This window comes from Anthonomus grandis, chromosome 16, assembly GCF_022605725.1.
Source record: "Anthonomus grandis grandis chromosome 16, icAntGran1.3, whole genome shotgun sequence".
Lineage (NCBI taxonomy): Eukaryota > Metazoa > Arthropoda > Insecta > Coleoptera > Curculionidae > Anthonomus > Anthonomus grandis.
The window spans coordinates 14,287,383-14,306,719 of NC_065561.1; the positions used below are offsets into that span (position 1 = coordinate 14,287,383).

Sequence of the window (19,337 nt, forward strand, 5' to 3'; positions counted from 1 at the left end):
AAACCGAAATACAAAAAAAATCATTTCTTCTTGATCATTTAATTCTAATACTACAATGAGATTATTTTATTTTATTATCTTTCCATTAATTCGATATTTTTTTTAATTTAAAATTAAAATTCCAAGAGATTTTTTGTTTGCATTTTAGGTTTTTAATGAAATTTTCTTTCATATAAATCTTGTTTTTTAGGTATACCTTGACATACTTCGAACCACTTTTACATAAGCCATTCTTGAATTTTTTATAAAAATATAATGTCCATATTCAAGACATGAATGTAGTTAGAAAGAATTATATACTTTTATTAGTATATTACATGATTGATATAACAAATATGAATAATTAAACACTTCACAAATTTTTCAATATAATTTATATTTCAACGGTCTATATACCAAATAAAATCTTCAGGTTATGTCAGAACTGCAACAAGTAAACTTGTTGCATTTCGACTTGTATGTCAAGGATATCATTAATAAAATATCAACTTATACTATACATATACATATTTCTTAAACATACCTTAAAGGATCCATTTTGATCGAATATAAAGAGTCGTTAAACCACAAACTGAAAGAATACCTAAAAGCACAAGCGAGTTTTATTAAACTGTACACCGGCAACGTAATACCTAAACTGAAACACCAAAAGAACCTCGTTTCTCAGTCACCATCCGATCCGATGGGATTATTTTACCCTAAAGTATAATCGTTTTTTCTCGGCTGAAAGAAGAACTGAAAGAATAAGGTAAAGAAGAGTGAAGCCAGTGCCGACGGTCATAAATGTCGGCTATTCTTTTACTTCTCTAGCAATAAATCAAGTTCTTCCTATACGATAACCTGTGGTGCAGCCTTTGTTCGTGACCAGGCCAAAAATTACTATTGGAATTTTTTTAATTTTCATGGAGGGTTTAGTCTAATAATTTATGACGTTTTTATGGGAAATTTATGTATTACTGATATAAATGATATTGCGAGGGCGAACAGGTGTACAAATGTTGTTAGATTAGGTTGATGTAAATATTGGTATTGATTTACCGCTAAATATAGTATAAAGAAATATTTACAATTAAGGATATTATTGTCATAATAGAAATATCTGGTTCTTTTTCACGCGTTTTTGAATGATTATTATTTAGAGTATATTTGTCTTTATTGACAAAGACTTTCATAATGTATTATTAAACTTTGAAGTGAAAGTGCGATAACGCATTATATTAGAATCCGTATTAGTTAGTGTCAATGATTGGCTTGAAGACGCACTTGTAGTAGGGACTTTTAGTTGCTTAGTGAAGAGTTTTTTTTGGAACATATTTCCTGACGAATCCTTACAGTGACCTGGTTGTAGATAGTTGGATACTTTCAGACTTTCCTTTGCATTTTCTACATCTTTTTCTTATCGTTAGACGCCTTTGACGATATGCTACAGATAGTTCCTTGTATTCTTTCTCGGTATGCCTTATCCTCTCAAGACCTTGGCAATCACATAAGACCATCTCACTTTATCAACACGATTACTATGCCGAATTCCTTCATTCGCATAGTACCCTTTTCCGTCTATTTTTTCCTTAATTATAAATTATACCGTTCTGTATTTTTAGTTTCTCTGTACGTGTTCAAAGTAACTTGTTTTTATTTGTTTGACAGTATTTATTAGGTCTGTTTGTTTCTGTATACGGCTTAGTGCCTTGATGTTGGTAGTATGATTTGTCCAAGGAATTTTCAGCACTTTCAAAAGCCTCTACTCTCCTTTATGTTGTTTCTATTAGCGTCCATAAAACAATCTGCTAAAAACATATCATATCAGAACAAGCGGAAATGCAGTGAATATTGTGTCTGGATAACAGTTCTCCATTAAATATTGAAGGAAGGAGGAGGGCTTTAATACACTTAGAAGACTTTGGCAAGACAAGTATACAATACTCTATCATTCGCCTTCAACATTTGATGAAGTACAGTTATCCAATTATCAACCTATGGATCTTATATCACTATTGCCAAAATCAAGATCAACCGACGCATTTTCCAAGGGAATTCCCTAAGTCATCTAGTTTCCTTTGGAGCAGTTTACTGATATACACTAAAACACCAACAAAAAATGCACACCATATCTTATTACTCTGTATAGATAATCTTGAATTCTATGCTCCATAGAATGATAAGCTAAAACAACTCAATAAAATAAAAAACAAGTATTTGCCGATGTCATTAGTATGAAGTTCAACCTAAATAGAAAAAGGAAATTATTAAATGAAAGACATGAAATTAGCGAGTCTTATAAAAATGGCGGAAGATCAGCTGTCATTGTTTTGCTACTTTTGGACCTTTTTCAATATAGTGGAGTGAGGAATGAGTGATCCCTACACCCTTTGATTCCTTTCCTATAATGTTTTTGATCTTACTCATTATCGTACTTATGGATGATCTAGAACTCTACGCTTTATTGAATAATAAGCTTGAACAACTAATTCAACAAATAGGAGTATTCGCAAATCAGAAGTGCCGTAATATTAGAAACTCACTAAATTTGTAAAAGAAGAAATAGGGACAAGCATTCCAAATAGATTAAGCAGGATTAACGGACATATGATTTTAAACACTTCTAAAAAGTCAGAATAAGAATGTCAAACTTAATATAATAAATAAATAGATAATTTAGAAGATATTTAGGTACTCGTAATATATGGTCTTCTTAACAATAATTATCTAGGTTTAAGAATGAATGGAACAACTTTTATAGATAACTTGGACAAACCTCTTAATTTTCCAAACCGTTAACACCATTAATTTTCTTAGAGTTGTAACGTCTATAGACATAAACAAATGACTTTTAAATTTCTTAAAAAGTGTTTCATTTAATTTTCAGTTACAACTTCAAAGAGAGAATAATTTATTACCGAAAAGTTTAAGGAATAACAAATTGATTTAACCATAATAAAAATTTCTGATAATCCTTCATAATCTGACTAGTTAACTAAATTACAAAGAAAAAAAACAAGTTTTTCTTAAATTTTCTTTTAACAAAATTACTACCTGATTACTAATTGAATATTATTAGTTCTAGTAGATGATAATAGATGGTTTTATAAAAATGTATGTACATTTTTTATAAAAATAGCTTTTATTCCTGCCAGTATTTACATCAAAAATTGCTTTCATCTCCTATATTTATAATATGGGTCACATACTTTAATACTCACGATATTTTCACGTGTTCTAGATCTAAAATCTCATTAATAACTACATCATACTAAAATACACTATCCTCATAGTTCAGTTAATAAGCTCTCACAACTTATTATACAGGGTGTTCCGTTGATCATGTTACAAACTTCTAGGGCAGATAGAAAACGTCAAAAGAAAAACAAAAGTTCATATAAACATGGGTCCGGAGAAGCTTCCTCAGGGAGAGGGCTAGAGGAATTGAAAATAACCTTTAAAAACTAGTTTTTTTTTAATAGCTCCGGAACTACTTTAGCTACCGCAACCAATTTTGGGAGGTAAATTATTATTAGTACGTTTATTCTTTTGAACCTACTAAATAAAAAAAATATTTACCAGGGGCTTCAGAATCAGGGGGGTATTTGGTAAGTTTAGGCCCATTTCTTTAAGACTTTAATTTCTGCCCGTTTGGGCATAAATTAAAGAATAAAAATATTATACATAAAAAAGGTACTCTTAGTAAAAGTCGGTTAATATCACCGTTTTTGTGAAAATTGACTAAAACCAAACTAAGATACAGCACCTGATTAATTATTTTAATAACAATAATAATGTTTTTAAATAATAAGAATTCATTGCCACTGTCAGTATTTTTTACATGATATTAATTCCCTTTTTATTACGGTTAAGTAATAAAAGATTACACTTTTGCTGAATACGCCGATATGCTTTTAATTTATGGGGAAGTTTGATGTAATGGTAGAGCTGCTTCTCGACTATATGAAGAGCGGTTTCCCGAAAGGCGAATCCCAGCTCACACACTTTTTGAAGGGGTCAATCAACGGCTCAGGGAGACTGACTCCCTGAACGCCAAGATAATGCCAAGATAAAGGAAATGCAAAGGAACCGCGCCTCAGCATTCATCAAGAATTCAATCAGCATTCACAGGAAAAACATCAATAGGAAGGCATTTTTAATTCTAAGAATAATCATGTGTGGAGTGAGGTTATATATACTAAACTATGTTATATATTATGGTATTAATTTTAGGAGCTATCAACATAAGTTTTCGGTCAATATGTGGGCCGGCATTGTTGAAGAATGCTTAATTGGTCCAATTATGTTGCCTCCTCGTTTAACGGGAAATATTTATTTAAATTTTTTAAGAAATGTACTGCCAGAACTATTAGATGATCTGCCCCTAAATATACGACAGAACTTATGGCTACAACACGATGGAGCGCCAGCTCATTTTTCACTTATTGTCCGCGAGTTTATAAATGAACATTTTGGCGCTGAGCTAGTGAAAGATTAAGATTTTTTTTTTCAATCAATAGCTTTTAAAACTGCAAACACTTTGAAAAAGCACTTGATAAACACAAAGGATAAAATGGAGCAAACTTTAAAATCTGGGGTGTATTCTTTGAATTGTGGTGAGTGTTCCGCTGTGTATGTGGGTCAGTCTGGTAGAAGAATTTCCACTAGGGTGAAAGAACATATAAGTCTTTTCAACAATTGTAAGGACACCGATATTAAAGAAACAAAGTCAGCCTTTGCAAATCACCTTTTATCGACTGGTCATAACTTTTCGGTGTCGGATGATGTAACTATATTACATGAGTGTGGAAAAGGTAAAAAACTAGATCTCCTCGAAAAGCTGGAGATTACAAGAGCTAAGAGAAGCTCAATATTAAATTGTGTCAATGATATCTTCAATTTCGAACCTAATCTCATTTTCAATAATCTCCAATAAAAAAAAATTAATCTTGTCTCATATAACGTAATTACTCGCATGCTACATCATTACCCCGGTTTGGCGACAAGGTATATGCTTCGGACTTCAGATGCAATGGTCTTCTGGTTCGATCTCTATGTTTTTTGAAAAATCTTTTTTTGTATTTTTTTCCTTTCATAATTGTATTTGTTTTCATTCTTTATAAAATAATATGTAAAAAATTTACTGGATGTGATATTTGGCGTTTTAAAATTCATATTTTAGTCAATAATGATACACGATGGTATAAACTTATTTTATTTTATTTTTATTTATGTTAGTGTGTGTAAGTGTGCAGTTTTTTGTATTTAGATAGGTATGTCTTTTCTGTTAATTAGCGTTCTGTTCCGTATTATTTAATTTTGTTCATTTTACTTAGGTCTGATGATGCCCTAATGCGGCGAAACGCGTAACCTTTAAATAGACGCTTGATTTATGAGACTTGGACTTTGAGTTTACTTTCTCCTCCCCTTTGTTCATATACTTAAGTCTCTTTGAGAATAATGGATGATTATTTTGAATTTAATAAAATTTGTTTACGTTTCTAAAATTGTTAATTTGTTGGTTTTTTATTACACTTAAAATCATTTAAACATTTTATGCGTCAAGATAATTAATGTGACAGTTAATTAATCTGAGTACCGATTTAATAAAGTGGCTACCTTAACTTTTTTTAATTAAACATTTATTTTTTATTTACGCCAATTTTTTTTTTAATTATTTATTAATATTAATAGGTAATTCATTTTTGTATCTCATAACTTACTTTTCGTCAATTTTCACAAAAACGGTGATATTTACCATTTACCGACTTTTACTAAGAGCACCTTTTTTATGTAAAAAGCATAGGAACATCATAATCTAATGCCCAAACGGGCAAAAATTAAAGTCTTAAAGAAAAGGGCCTAAATTTACCAAATACCCCCCTGATTCTGAAGCCCCTGGTAAATATTTTTTTTATTTAGTAGGTTCAAAAGAATAAACGTGCTAACAATAATTTACCTCCCAAAATTGGTTGCGGTAGCTAAAGTAGTGCCGGAGCTATTAAAAAAAACTAGTTTTTAAAGGTTATTTTCAAAGAGCACTAGCTCCCTGAGGAAGCTTTTCCGGACCTATGTTTATATGAACTTTTGTTTTTCTTTTGCCGTTTTCTATCTGCCCTAGAAGTTTGTAACATGATCAACGGAACACCCTGTATATGAGGACAGATTATCGACTAATATTGATGACATTTAATATTTACAAAGTTTACAGATGTTTAATATATAAAAGCTGGATAGAAAAAGGAAAGTGTGTAATGGAAGACTTGTAAGAAGCGAGTCTCCTAAAAATGGTGGAAGAAGATCAATTTGCCTTGCTACTTTTGGATCTCTTTCAATATAGTGGAGTGAGGAATGATCGATCCCTACACCCTTTGATTCTTTTCCTAAATAATTTTCGATCTTTAACCTCTTTTAGTATAGTGGAGTCAATAGTGATTGCTCCTTACACCTTTGGGTTCCTTTTCCACATTCTTTTAATTCTTTACTTATTTTATGTATAGATTTTCTATGAACTAGTTGTTAAGACACCATGTTATGATTTTGTAAACAGTATGTAGGTAAAAATTCAGAGATTGAAGAAACACAAAGTTAATGGTCTCAAATTATGTTTTTTTTTTAATAAACATAATTTGAGACCATTGACTTTGTGTCTCTCCAACCTCTAAATTTGCATGTTCTTTTTGAGAAAAATGGACTACTTTTTTGAATCTGTAGGTAGATGATAGGACTTAGTAGGTAATATTTTTACTTTTGCGAGTAGATGAGTTTTAAATAAGGAGGTTTTCTCGTGATGTTTAAGAAAATTCTCCATGAACTCTGTTAGTTTCTTGTGAATTCTAGTCAGTTTTTGTACACCAGAAGTTATGCAAATGGTCGTAAACTGGACTTTTACAACTATGCTTGCCTCTAATACCTTAAGAGTTGAAATAATTTCTCTTTTCTTTGCGAACAATGAAAATGCTAATAGAACTGCCCAGCTTTTTAACACTCTACAACACCCAGTAGTTCAGAAGTAGCTATTTTAGGCCATATTGTGCAAGATCCTACACTGAGCACAAGAAAGTTATCAATCATGTCTGGTATTAAGAGAAGCAGCATTCAGAAGATATTAAAAAAAAACTAGTTTTATCCGTACAAAATGCATCTCGTACAAGAACTAAACGAAGACGATTTTGATAGGCGAGTACAATTTTGTGAAACTACATCTGAACAAACCGCCAATGATCCACACTTTCTATGTATGTTTTTCTGACTAATGCTCCTTTTTCCTAAACGGTACTGTGAATCGTCACAACTGTCGCTATTAGGCTGATTCAAATCCCAGAATATTTCGTGAGGTGCATACACAACATCCTGAAAAATTAAATGTTTGGGCTGGCATTTTTGGTAAACATATCGTAGGCTCCTTTTTTTTTACCTGGCAATTTAACAGGAGAGATGTACCTGGAGTTATTAGAAAATACAATTCATCCAGCATTAGTGGAGATACTAGAAAATAATAACGAGTACTTGGAAAATCGTCTAGTATTTCAGCAAGATGGGGCGCCACCCCACTATGCTGCAAGGGTTCGTCAATATTTGGACCAAACGTTTCCAGGACAATGGATTGGAAGAAGAGGAGCTATTGAATGGCCTCCTCGTTCCCCGGACTTAAGCCCGTTAGATTTTTTTTTATAGGGCCATTTAAAAACTAAAATTTATGCTAGTCAGCTAACATCGCTAGACCATTTGTGACAAAGAATAATTGATGAATGTCGTCAAATCACCCCAGAAATTTTGCAAAATGTACGGGAAAGGTTTGAACAAAACCTGTATTATTGTATGGAAGTCGAAGGCCAACATTTTGACCATTTACTTGATTGATTTTATCTTTAAGCCCTTTATTTAAAATTATACTTTTTAACATTTTTTTGTAACTTTTATTAGCCCCTGTATCGACTAGGCAAATAGTAACGATTTAAAACTTTAGGGTTATAATCCACATAAAAATACCTTCAAAAATAAGGTCATCACTCGATCCCCCGTTCCATTTAGAATTTTGAGGGCCCTTGTCACCCCCGCTAGGACTTTGCCCTCAGGGGGGCGAAACCAGCAAAAAAATGTTTCCCCCTTGAATCAAAAATTGACGGGTCCGAGGATTTTTTCGCAAATGTTCTGAGAGACCCAAAATAGGCTCTGTTTCGTTTTCAAATGGCCACTCTGTATTTTAAGAAACTTATAATATCATTTGGTTCTTTTTTTACAATAATTTCTCATTGTAACATATGCAATGCATGCAATGTGCAGTCGTAACATTGAATAAAGATATGGTTAGATTATTTCAGAAGATCGTATGTTATCTTTAAAGATGATAAATTATTATTGGTTGAATTTTTGTCGTCCAAGAACTCCAGCTTTAAAAAAATTATTTTAGAAATGAAGTAATAGAAAAAAGAAGACGAAGAAGAATATGATTTATTTGTATAATATTAGACTAAGGAATAATTTAAGTTGGTTCTTTATTTCTATTCCTAGAATTAATTAATCTACTCGATTATGTCTTGCATGACTTACATTAATTTAGATATCTACGAACTAAATTTTAGGCTGTTCAGGGATAGATAAAAAGATTATTTAATTTACAGGTCATTTAGGGTTGAATACTCAACTTTCTCTTCTTCTTAATTTGTGTCAATGATTATCACAAATTATTTGATGTGGGATAATAAATTTGTAATATTTCTTGAGATACATGTATTTTTTCTCTCCTCTCTTTTCTTGAAATTACAAAACATAACACAAAAAAATCAACTCAAAAGAAAAAGAGAGGCAACAAAGAGATAACTTACTGAAGTGAATCACTAGAGATCACCTATCTCACGCAGATAAAGGAGATTATCCAAATGATTATAAACCAAATAATATTTTTCCCCAATTTAGGCGAACTCATAATATACTAAAACAGTTTGTTTTAAAAATAAATAAATAAATGAATAAAAAAACAACGAAATTAATTTTACATAAAAATGAAATAATATTTAAAATATAGGTACCTATTTTAGTTGACTTCGACCACTGCCATGGTCACCCATCATTACTTTCACTTACACTTAGGTGAATTTAATTATTTCTGACACATAATAAATTTGCCAAAATCACGCGCTACCCATTGCTAGATATATTACGAAATTAGATGTTTCTTCATACATCAAGGCCAACATTTGCCAAATACCTTACTTTTGATATAATTTCGAATAATTGGCCAATATTGAACCAATTAGACCCCACTGGCGTTAGTTAATTCCATTTTGCTTAAATATCGTTTAAAATTAAATTAATTTGTTTGACAATGACTTAATTTTTTTAAATTTTGTTAGGTACAAGGTTGTTGTCTTTAGAGGTTCACGACCTTATATAGTCTTGTATCTAGAGGTTTGTTACATAAAGATCTTCACAAAATTACTTGTATAATATATATTTTTTCTAAGTCACAAATGATATAAAGTCATGATCCTTGAAAACTTAATTGTATTATAAACTTCATCTAGTCTTTGAGGTTCCTCACTATTTCCTTTTTCAATAATAGCTGAATCATTATGGAAAAACTTCTAGTTGAGAGTCTAAAATGTCCAGCAAATCTCCGAGACACAAAACTTCTTGTGTAGAACCTCCAAGGCATGACACAGCTATTTTGAAAAAAACTGGAAAAAATTAAGGAGACTTAAATACTGCGTAAAGTTAATAACGCATCCAAATATTATGTTGATAAAACCAATGTTTTTGCAGAAAATATATATTCAATATTTAATTTAATAACACTGTTTATTAACATTTGATATAATTTTATATATAAATATTTGGTATTAAAGTATAGATTCATGGTATATATCCTATAAGGGTAGAAGTATCTTTTCTGCTTGTAAGTTTTTATATGGGTTGGTTGTATGATTATCTATTAAAACATTAACTGATTTAATAGGTAGTCCTGTACTTCTGTCTTATACATTTTTTTGATCCGAAAGTATAATACTAGGTCTAGATATCTAAAAACCTTCTTCTTACCAAGGTTATACTCCGATATGATACTAAAATCACCTTATTTAATAAAGTTTCTGATTTGTGCGACATCAACAAGTTTCTCTAATAAATGTGATTGTTGTTGTCTATAATGAACTATAATCGATATATTTAATATCGTGACTTTGATTAGCACCTATTTTAATTTTTAACCTAAATTTTAATTTATTTATTGTTGTTGGACTTTTTTCTTCTGTTTTGGTTTAGTTTAGTTTAATTTTTTTTTTACCAGTCAACATGTAAAGAATTTCTTATTATCGGACAAGTTGTCTATTAAAAATAAACACTAAACTAAATAAATACGCATGTACGGATGTTTATAGAACATTTACAAGTCTAATTAACGTAAAAAATATGTAGTAACATTTTTTCGATTATTTACGACACACTCTGTGCATTTATTACTTTACATAATACATATTAACAGTTATACTTAATCATGTTTTTCTCTTCAACTCTTATTTTGTAAGATTGACGTATTGAGGTAAATAACCTAGTATGAATAACTGTTTAGTTAAAAGTAATATACACATGACTAAGAGGTATGCTACCTAGGCTGGTTTATTTTAATTACTTCTCAGTAAAGACTCGAAAGATTTGTTTAAAACACGCTAATGGTAATCAATGTTTATTAATTAATAAGTAAAAAACATCCTTAATTATGATGTTCTTAAAGCATATTGTCTATTTCCCTTTGTATAACAATATTAATATATCGGTTAAAACTCAAACGTCATGTTATGATGGATATCGTAAACTGATCCATTATATAACTATTTTATCTTTGAGAGGTTATTTTTAATTAATTGATATTGATTACTATTAGCGCTTTTTGTCCAAACAAAATTTCACTAGAAGTAAACATAATGATTTACTTGACAAACAACAAAATTTTTCCTCAAAATAGAAATGTGTAAGCAAATAATTTTTGTTTTCAAAATGAATAAATAAAATAGATTGAAGATCCTTGGACTCTATATAGTCCAATTTTACTGCAGTAAAACAATCAAAAAAACAAGCTGTAAGCACTGGAATGCACCAATGAAAACGAAACAAATACACAAGCCAAGAACAAAAAAAGGAAAATACAAATAGCAATAAGAAGGAACGAAGTCTCATAAATTGGAGTATAACTCGACAAACATCATTTATTTAAGCAGATATAAGCGAATTTCATTTATTAAGAAGCTTAATATCAGACCGTCCTGCTGAACTTGCAGATGAGTAAAATGAACAAATGAAGACTATGTGATAAAATAATTCAATTAGCTGCATGTTACAGACTGTACACAGTTTTGTTATTAAATAAATTCAGCATCCGACTCAAATAGTTGTTTTTTAAATTTTTTTTAATAATTTGCTCCTATAACTATTAAAATTACTTCACGTTAAATTTGTTTATACATTTACAGAGTCTACTTTCCTAATTTCTGAAAGCTTCTTTCTCTCTCATCTTTTGTTGACTAAAAGTAACACTTGCTTTATGCTTCATAATAAAAAAATAGACTAAAAAACTAGCCCCTTTAATAAGTATATAATAACAATAATACCAATTAATAAAACAATGGCATAATTAAATAAATAATGAAAATCACTTACTTTTTAATTATTTTTTTTAATCCAAAATGTTTCTTTACTAATGACTAGTACCTGTAAAATCAATACTTATATAAAAAAAAACCGGCACTTGTTTGACGTTATCCGAAATTCTCAATTTACCTGAGAAAATAGTTAAATTAACAATTAATCACAAGAACCTTGATTAACAAGAGTTAAACCATCATAAATTATAAACAATAAAATGATATAATTAAACATATAAGTTCACACACGAAAACCACAATAGCAAGTTTGACCTGTCAAGCTTGACCACAAAATGGCCAACATACTACCAAACTATTATTTATATTAACCGTGGTGGGATTTATAATATAGGTCACGTGTCCCACCAATAATAGAAAAAAAAATTAAAAAAACGTGATTTTTCTGGGAATTCACGTATAGTTTGTCCAAAGTCAAAGTACTTGCGACCCAGTTTTGACATTGGCCATGAAAGAAGTAGCTTCTTTGAAATGTAGATATACTAATGACGTCTTTAGGGGAACTGGTCAAACAGGATCGTCTAAGACCATCAACATAACAATATGCAAAAAGAATAAGGTCGAAGACCACTTCATAACAAGCCATTCGTAACATAAGGATGTAATATAAGGTATTTTTTCAGATTAACTTGTTGATAGCTTGGAATTTTATGATGTCTTAGTATTGGTTTTTATGTTTGGAGAATTAAAAGAATATAAATGTTAAACTTAATTTTTTATGTTCTAACCCTCCATCAAGTTATAAAATTTGGTGGAATGGTGCTCTTCAAGAACAGTTTTCCTATTGTTTTAATCAAATCAAATCAAATTAAAATATATTACATATAAGTTATAAATTAGAATATAATAATACCTCAAAACTTTTTAATTAAAACTTTCACTAATAAATACAATAAACAATATTTTGCCCGATCATTAAAGCTAAATAAATACCTTTATACCTACCTATTTTTTTGAGGAGAGTGATCGAGCCTAAATTGATAATCAATTTGTGTGCACCGATTCACTCTCTATTTGCGAAATGACGTGCATGGCAAGATGGACAAAGTTGGCCAGACGACAGAGGTATCAACAGTGAAACAAAAAAGTGGACATTAAATAATGTAATATTAAAAAGAACAAAAATATAAAATATGTTGAGATTCAAATACAAAAAAAAATACAAATGTTTTTTTTTGCAGAATGAATAATTTTATTGGTGTTCTAGTCTTGGAATCACCTTTCGTAACGAGCTTTTTAATAGAAAATGACAGCATATTATATAGTTTAGGCAGAAAATGTGTAATAAATCTACAGCAGAATGAATTACTAAACTTGCCTGTGCAAAGATTTTCTTTTAATTTCATTCTTGTGGAGTAACTATGTGACACGAAGGAAAACTGTTATTTATTTTAGGTAAGCACAACAAACAAGATAATATATAAAAATTTCTAATGTTAAGGACATTTAACTCATATAAGCATACATTTTCTGTTAAATATATCTTTAAGCTGAATAAATTTGTAAAATAATTTTTTAATTTTAGAGGTCAAAAAGACAGCATGTTCATTCCATTTTAAATTTTGATGTATAATTATACCCAAATATTTTATTTTATTGACTTTATTAATCTTGACACAGCTACAGTTTTTGTTTTTACTACAAGTGGAGACGCATGGAGTATTAAATATTCATCTTTCGGTTGATCTGCATTTGTGGGGGAAAAAGCAATAAAATTAGTTTTTTCAAAATTTAAACTGAGTTTACTTAAACCTAGCCAACGGTAAATTCTGCCCGATCATATACTTCATTCCAATTCTTAGCTGAAAATAACAGAGCTGTGTCATCAGCATATGATACCACATTGAAATTTTTTAATATGTTACCAATTTCTTTTATATAAGCTAGAAAAAGTATAGGACCTAATACCGTACCCTGGGGCACCCCCGTAGTAATGGTCGCATATTCGCTATAAACATTGTTAATTTTCATTTCTGTTTCCTACCAGTTAAATAATTTTTTAATAGAAGCAGTGCCCTCCCCCTTATACCAACTTTTTCTAACCTCTCAAAAAGAATATTGTGCGCTACCGTGTCAATCGCCTTTGATAAATCTAAAAAGATTGCTAAAGTTTTTCATTATTAGTATTGTGGAAATAAACATTTTTAATTAGTGTAAACATAGCGTCTTCCTTAGATCTATTCTGTTAAAATCCAAATTGCTTATTATATAATTTTTTTTTTCAAAAAATTTGACAAATCGTTGCTTAACCCTTTCGGCCCCAATGGGACAAATAAATCCCAACATACATTTCATAACATCTGCGGGACGCTCTGTCCCGTTTTTAATGGAAATTGTCATTAGCGGGTATTTTAAGGTTTTAACAATTTTTCGACAGGCAGCGACACGCTTTTTGGAGGTCATTCTGATTGTAAACGCCGAAAAGCGAGCACATTGTTAGTTTTTGACACTGTTTTTTTACAAATTTGATAGTTTTTGTGTGGTTTTTGAAACAATCTGTTTAGGTAAGTTCAGCATATTATATATAATAGCCAAGTATTTTGATGGCTTTTGCATTTTGGTGTAATATTTGGCTATGGGATATATGTGTCCCAGTGGGTTTTCTGATAGGGTGATTTATATCCCAATGGTATATTACAGTATGTCAATAAAGAAGTTGACTAGGGCAGAGCTTTAAGATCTTTCTGACAATAGAAGAGTTGTCACCTGAAGAAGAGGTGCAATCCCCATATGAAGACTCTTCCTCAGAAGAAGACCCATTCCATAATAGTGAAGAGTCCGACGAGTTGTATCAGCCCTCGGATACTTCGGACGAAGATAGTGGAGACATTGAAAGTGATGCAAACAAGAACCCAACCCAACCCAACGACGGCGTTATTTCTGCTGAAAATTCAGATCAAGAGGCTGAAACTCCTGTTACAACTGGTAATATAATTTGGTCATTACCTACAAATACCTATGTCCCAAGACTTAGCATTCCAAATGAAAGTCAATCCTTCAATTGCTGCAAATGCCTCCCTGCTGGACATATTCACTAAAATTTTTCCTCGAAGTTTATTTACTTTTATTGCTGAGTCTACAAACGAGCGAATCAAAATTTACAAAGAAAATAAAAAGAAGCAGGCGACTTTCACTGATGCATGGTAGATTATGATTACTATTGGCTGCACATTAGTTATGTGTTTGAATAAGGTGCCAAAACTTCGCCATTACTGGTCATCGCATCCATCTTTGGGAAAGAAGCCCATCAAATCGGCCATATCCAAAAACAGGTGTGTTTGTTTTTACTATCCAAGCTTTATTTCAATAATCCAGTCAAGCCAGAAGGGGCCAGTAAGATTTACTATATACAAGAGCTTCTATCTTGCTTCAAATATACGTTTCAGAAATAACGATCCGACAGTACAAGTCAAAGTATTGACGAGAGCATGGTGGGCTTCAAAGGAAGATCTTCACTGAAATAATATATGCCACAAAAACCTGTGAAAAGAGGCATAAAATTATGGTCTAGATGTGATGCCAAAACAGGATATACATACGATGCAAATGTATATTGCGGCACTTTTCAAACAATTTAGAAAAAATATTTATCACTGAAATAGGTCTGTAGTTGGTGGATGAACTTTTGTCTCCTGCCTTAAAGATTAAAGTAACTATAGATACCTTCCAAGGTTCTGGAATTACGCTTGATTCGAAGCACTTATTAAATACATACAACAAAGGTTTCATGAGAAATCTGTGATTATTTTGAATTAATGTAATCGTTATACCATCTTTTCCAGGGAAATGGTAGCTTTTAGGGATTTAATATGTAAGTACAGTTCGTTCTTGAGGTTTCACTTTCTCTCGTAGGTTTATTAAAAGTATCATCCCTTAAAAAATACTTCACCTCTCGAATTCCACCAAAAACCTTCGCATCCAGGCCACCATATTCATCCTCCTTACTTAGATACTCCCGTAATAAATCCTATACAATAAATTAAAAAAGTGATTTCTTTAAAAAAAAATAAAACAATACAAATCAGTATACTGCTCATATCTAATTAATATTAATACTAATTGTTTGGTAATTTCAAGCTCTTGAGGCTTCTGTATTTAATTTGATAGTTAAAAAAGGTATTTTGTATGTAATTTTAAATAGAGAATTCAATGGCCTTTTCAGAGGTACAATTTTTTTTTGTATAATTTTAAATTGGTAGTAATATAGCTGTTACTGCTCATTTATATATTTAATATTTATCATATTTTCCAATCAAGATATCTAAAGACACAATTTAATTTTTTAAGTCTCGCCGTTATCAAATCCTTACAAATCATATTAATATCTGGATAATCCACATTACAACAAAATGTAAACAAACCGCAATTTTTTTTAAATACAAACCTACAATGAGACAATAAAAGGGAGCACGTGATACTAGAAATTAATTTATGGTAAATTTGTCATATGACCGGAACGCGAGCCTTTAATCGTCATTGAAAGATTGTGTGATTCGGTACGGCAATTAATTTTAATTTACAATTTGCGTTAAAAGACATTAGTGGCTTTCTCAGCTGGAGCGGCCAATATTCTTTAATGGGTATTCGTGGTGTTTTGTTTATTTTCTACCTTTTTTAGAAATTTTCTAGTTATGAATAACGGTTAATGTATACCGAATGAAGCTTGATTTAGAAAAAAATATTCGTTATATACCCAATCCAACCCAACAATAAGTAAATGCGTTGGGCCTTATTTATAATTGACATTTTGTATTTAAGTATGAATTAAAAGCAAATTATGGAACATATATATTTCTTTCTAGATCCATCAGAAAATTATATACTGTATTTCAAAGAGTTAGCGAGTAATAAAATGAAAAATTCCGAGAGTTTTGTGATAATAGTTTTTAAAATTAATTATGTTATTAATTACCCTGCCTGCACGCCTTTGTTCAACTATTTTCAGTATTTATGTGATGAGAAACAATAGATTACGCTCATAAACCATGTAAACCCGATAAAAGTAATTAATTTTACAATGCAATCTATGAAAGTGGCATATATTTTTGAAGGGTCACCCTGTACCCCTTTTGCATACTTAATACGGACTACTCTCTACCTATTTGAAATAGACTATAGACATATTTCACGTACAATCTCACAGGGACCACGCCCTGATAAAATATAGTCAATTCTACTTAAAAATTGTTAATTTGCTTTGTCTAGGCAATGATACAATAACATATTAAAGACTGGTCACTTGCTTGGTTTTTGCATAATGTTATAATTTTGTTTTTTATTTTTTTTTTATTTTTGAACTAAAAATTAGGGCCTTTTCCAAAGATTAAGGCAAAAAATTAATCTAGCTTTTTAAGGCATATTTACATAAAATCCAATGCAATAGTAGGAATACTAATTTTCGTCATAGTTTCACAGAAAATTGAAAAAATAAAAAAATCAATTTTCCGGAATTTTCTCGAACCTACACGAAATTGTAAAAATATTTTGCAAATGGCTGCTCTTCTAAGACCAAACCACATTTTTACAAAAAAAGTTTTTCTAAGCCTTAAAAATTTTCCAGAAAAAATTAGGAAATTTTTTTTTGAGAATTTCCCTAGGTTTTTCTGCATATTTTGATCCAAATATCGATTTTTTTGAATTTGCATAATTATTTCATCTGGAAATCATTTTACATCAATTATACCATATTTTCCTTCCTTAAAGCATTTCCTACTTAACAATTTTTTTGACTTAAAGCCAATTCTTAAGTTATTTTTGAGAAATCAGATCTAATTTATTGCTTTACTTTATCTCAATCTCAATTTTTCAAAATTTTCGACCTCAAAAGATGCTTTTAAGAAATTTCTTATAGCTCCTTCATTATGCAATTTAGCTAAAAAAGCTATTCTTCTTTTTGTTTAGCCACCCTACTATAGAACCAATAAAAAAATCATCAATTTCCTTTACACTATTAATAGACAAATCTGCAGAATACAACAAACCTTTGCCACCGATATTCGTGTATTATGAAAAAGGCTTCGATCCCATAAATCAACAGAAAATGCTAACAGCATTGAGTGAGTGTCGAGTTACGTTAGACCATGCTAGCGCAAGACTGTCTGAACAAGAAACAAACAAATACATCGAGTAGTTCGGCAAGGAGGCTCCATCTTCAAAGTTATCTACAACTCGGTTTCAACATAAATAGAGAGAAGCTCAGTCGTTTAAGATTTGCAGACGACATCGTCTTCAGAGCCGATGGTGTGGATGATATAATGGCAATGTTGGAAAAGCTCTATCACGCTTTTATCAAGGTTGGACTCAAACTCACTACTATGACCAAATCACAAATATTGATCAATCTCGTGCTAAACTGTAATATTTCTGTTGAATATGACATGACATTAGACTAGGCAGGGATAACCAAACTTGTGAGCTCAGCGGTCGCATAGGATTAAACTGGTATGGAACACCAGATATTGTCTCTTAGAGACCTGATCACAATTGAAAAAACCTTCATAAAACAGAAGCAACCGACACTACAGAAAGAATTGCTCCATTAAAATGGAATTGAGCAAGACACGTTGCTAGATTATGTGACAACAGATGGACAAAACGTATTGTCGAGGTTGGACTGACGACCTAAAGCGTATAAGTAGCAATTGGATGCAGAAAGGACAAAATAAGGACAGATAGAAGGGACTGAGGGAGACCTGTATCCAGCAGTGGACACATGGGTTGACGATGATTAAGATGATGATGATTGTGGAAGGAATCGGCTTGCATAGATTAAAATGGGTCACTCTGTAAGATATATAGGGTGAATGAATGTCAGTAAATCAGTTTTTGAAATTTTTTACATATGTGCAACTTAAAGCCTTATTGCTCAACCTTGAGATAGGCATATACATGGAATATGTCTTGAATGTTCTGGAAAGTTACATCACATATCTTTATGTAAAATTATAATATTTTGTTATCAGGACACCAATACATATTTTAAGTGTAGTTTATTTTTTTATTATAGCTTTACTAAAAAAAATAGATTTTTCGAAAGAAAGTTTATGAAAACTTATCAAAATTGTCTATTATTTAAATTTTCTTTAGAATACCTACTTGGATTTTTGTTTTTTCAGTGTTATAGAATGTGCTGCACAATGAACTTGTAATTTATTATATTAAACTAAAACAACAACCTATTTTATTAAAAAATATGTTTAAATCTAATTTTTTTAAATATGTATTAGATACTAATCTAATTAAAATATTTAAAGTAAATCAATGAGTGAAATGAATAAAAGGTCTGATTTACATTTATTAAGATATTAATTATGTTCTTACCTTTCTTAGTATAATTTTCTTTTTCCTTTCCTTAATCCCAAATATAAATAATATCACCACTTTATCGATCTTTACACGATGAGCTTTAACTAATAAAAATAAAATTATGTGTCAGGATCTGAAGACATAAAATCTTTTAATTTCCACCATGCACCACTACATATTAATATTAACATTCTTCGATCGCTAACTATAAAAACCTGAACTACTTTGTTGCACCGTGCTCCGAATGCAATAAGTTTATGCAGCAAAATAGAAATCTTTCCTATACGGCTTTAGTTATTACTTAAAGAACTTGTTCTCTACTAGGAAAAAGAAATCTCTTAAAATATTTCTGGTTCTTTTAATCGAGTTATATAATCTATTTATTCAAGCCAGACG

General features: G+C 30.7%; 1 protein-coding gene across 1 annotated transcript in view; it reads right to left on the reverse strand.

The window, feature by feature from the left end:
• Positions 1 to 18,975, reverse strand: part of LOC126745484 (sodium/hydrogen exchanger 9B1-like) — a 54,956-nt gene extending 35,981 nt beyond the window's left edge. The window contains exon 1 of the mRNA XM_050453346.1: positions 18,957 to 18,975. The gene's annotated coding sequence lies outside the window, so the exon portion shown is untranslated. The remainder of the gene's footprint in view (positions 1 to 18,956) is intronic.
• Positions 18,976 to 19,337: the final 362 nt, after the last annotated feature.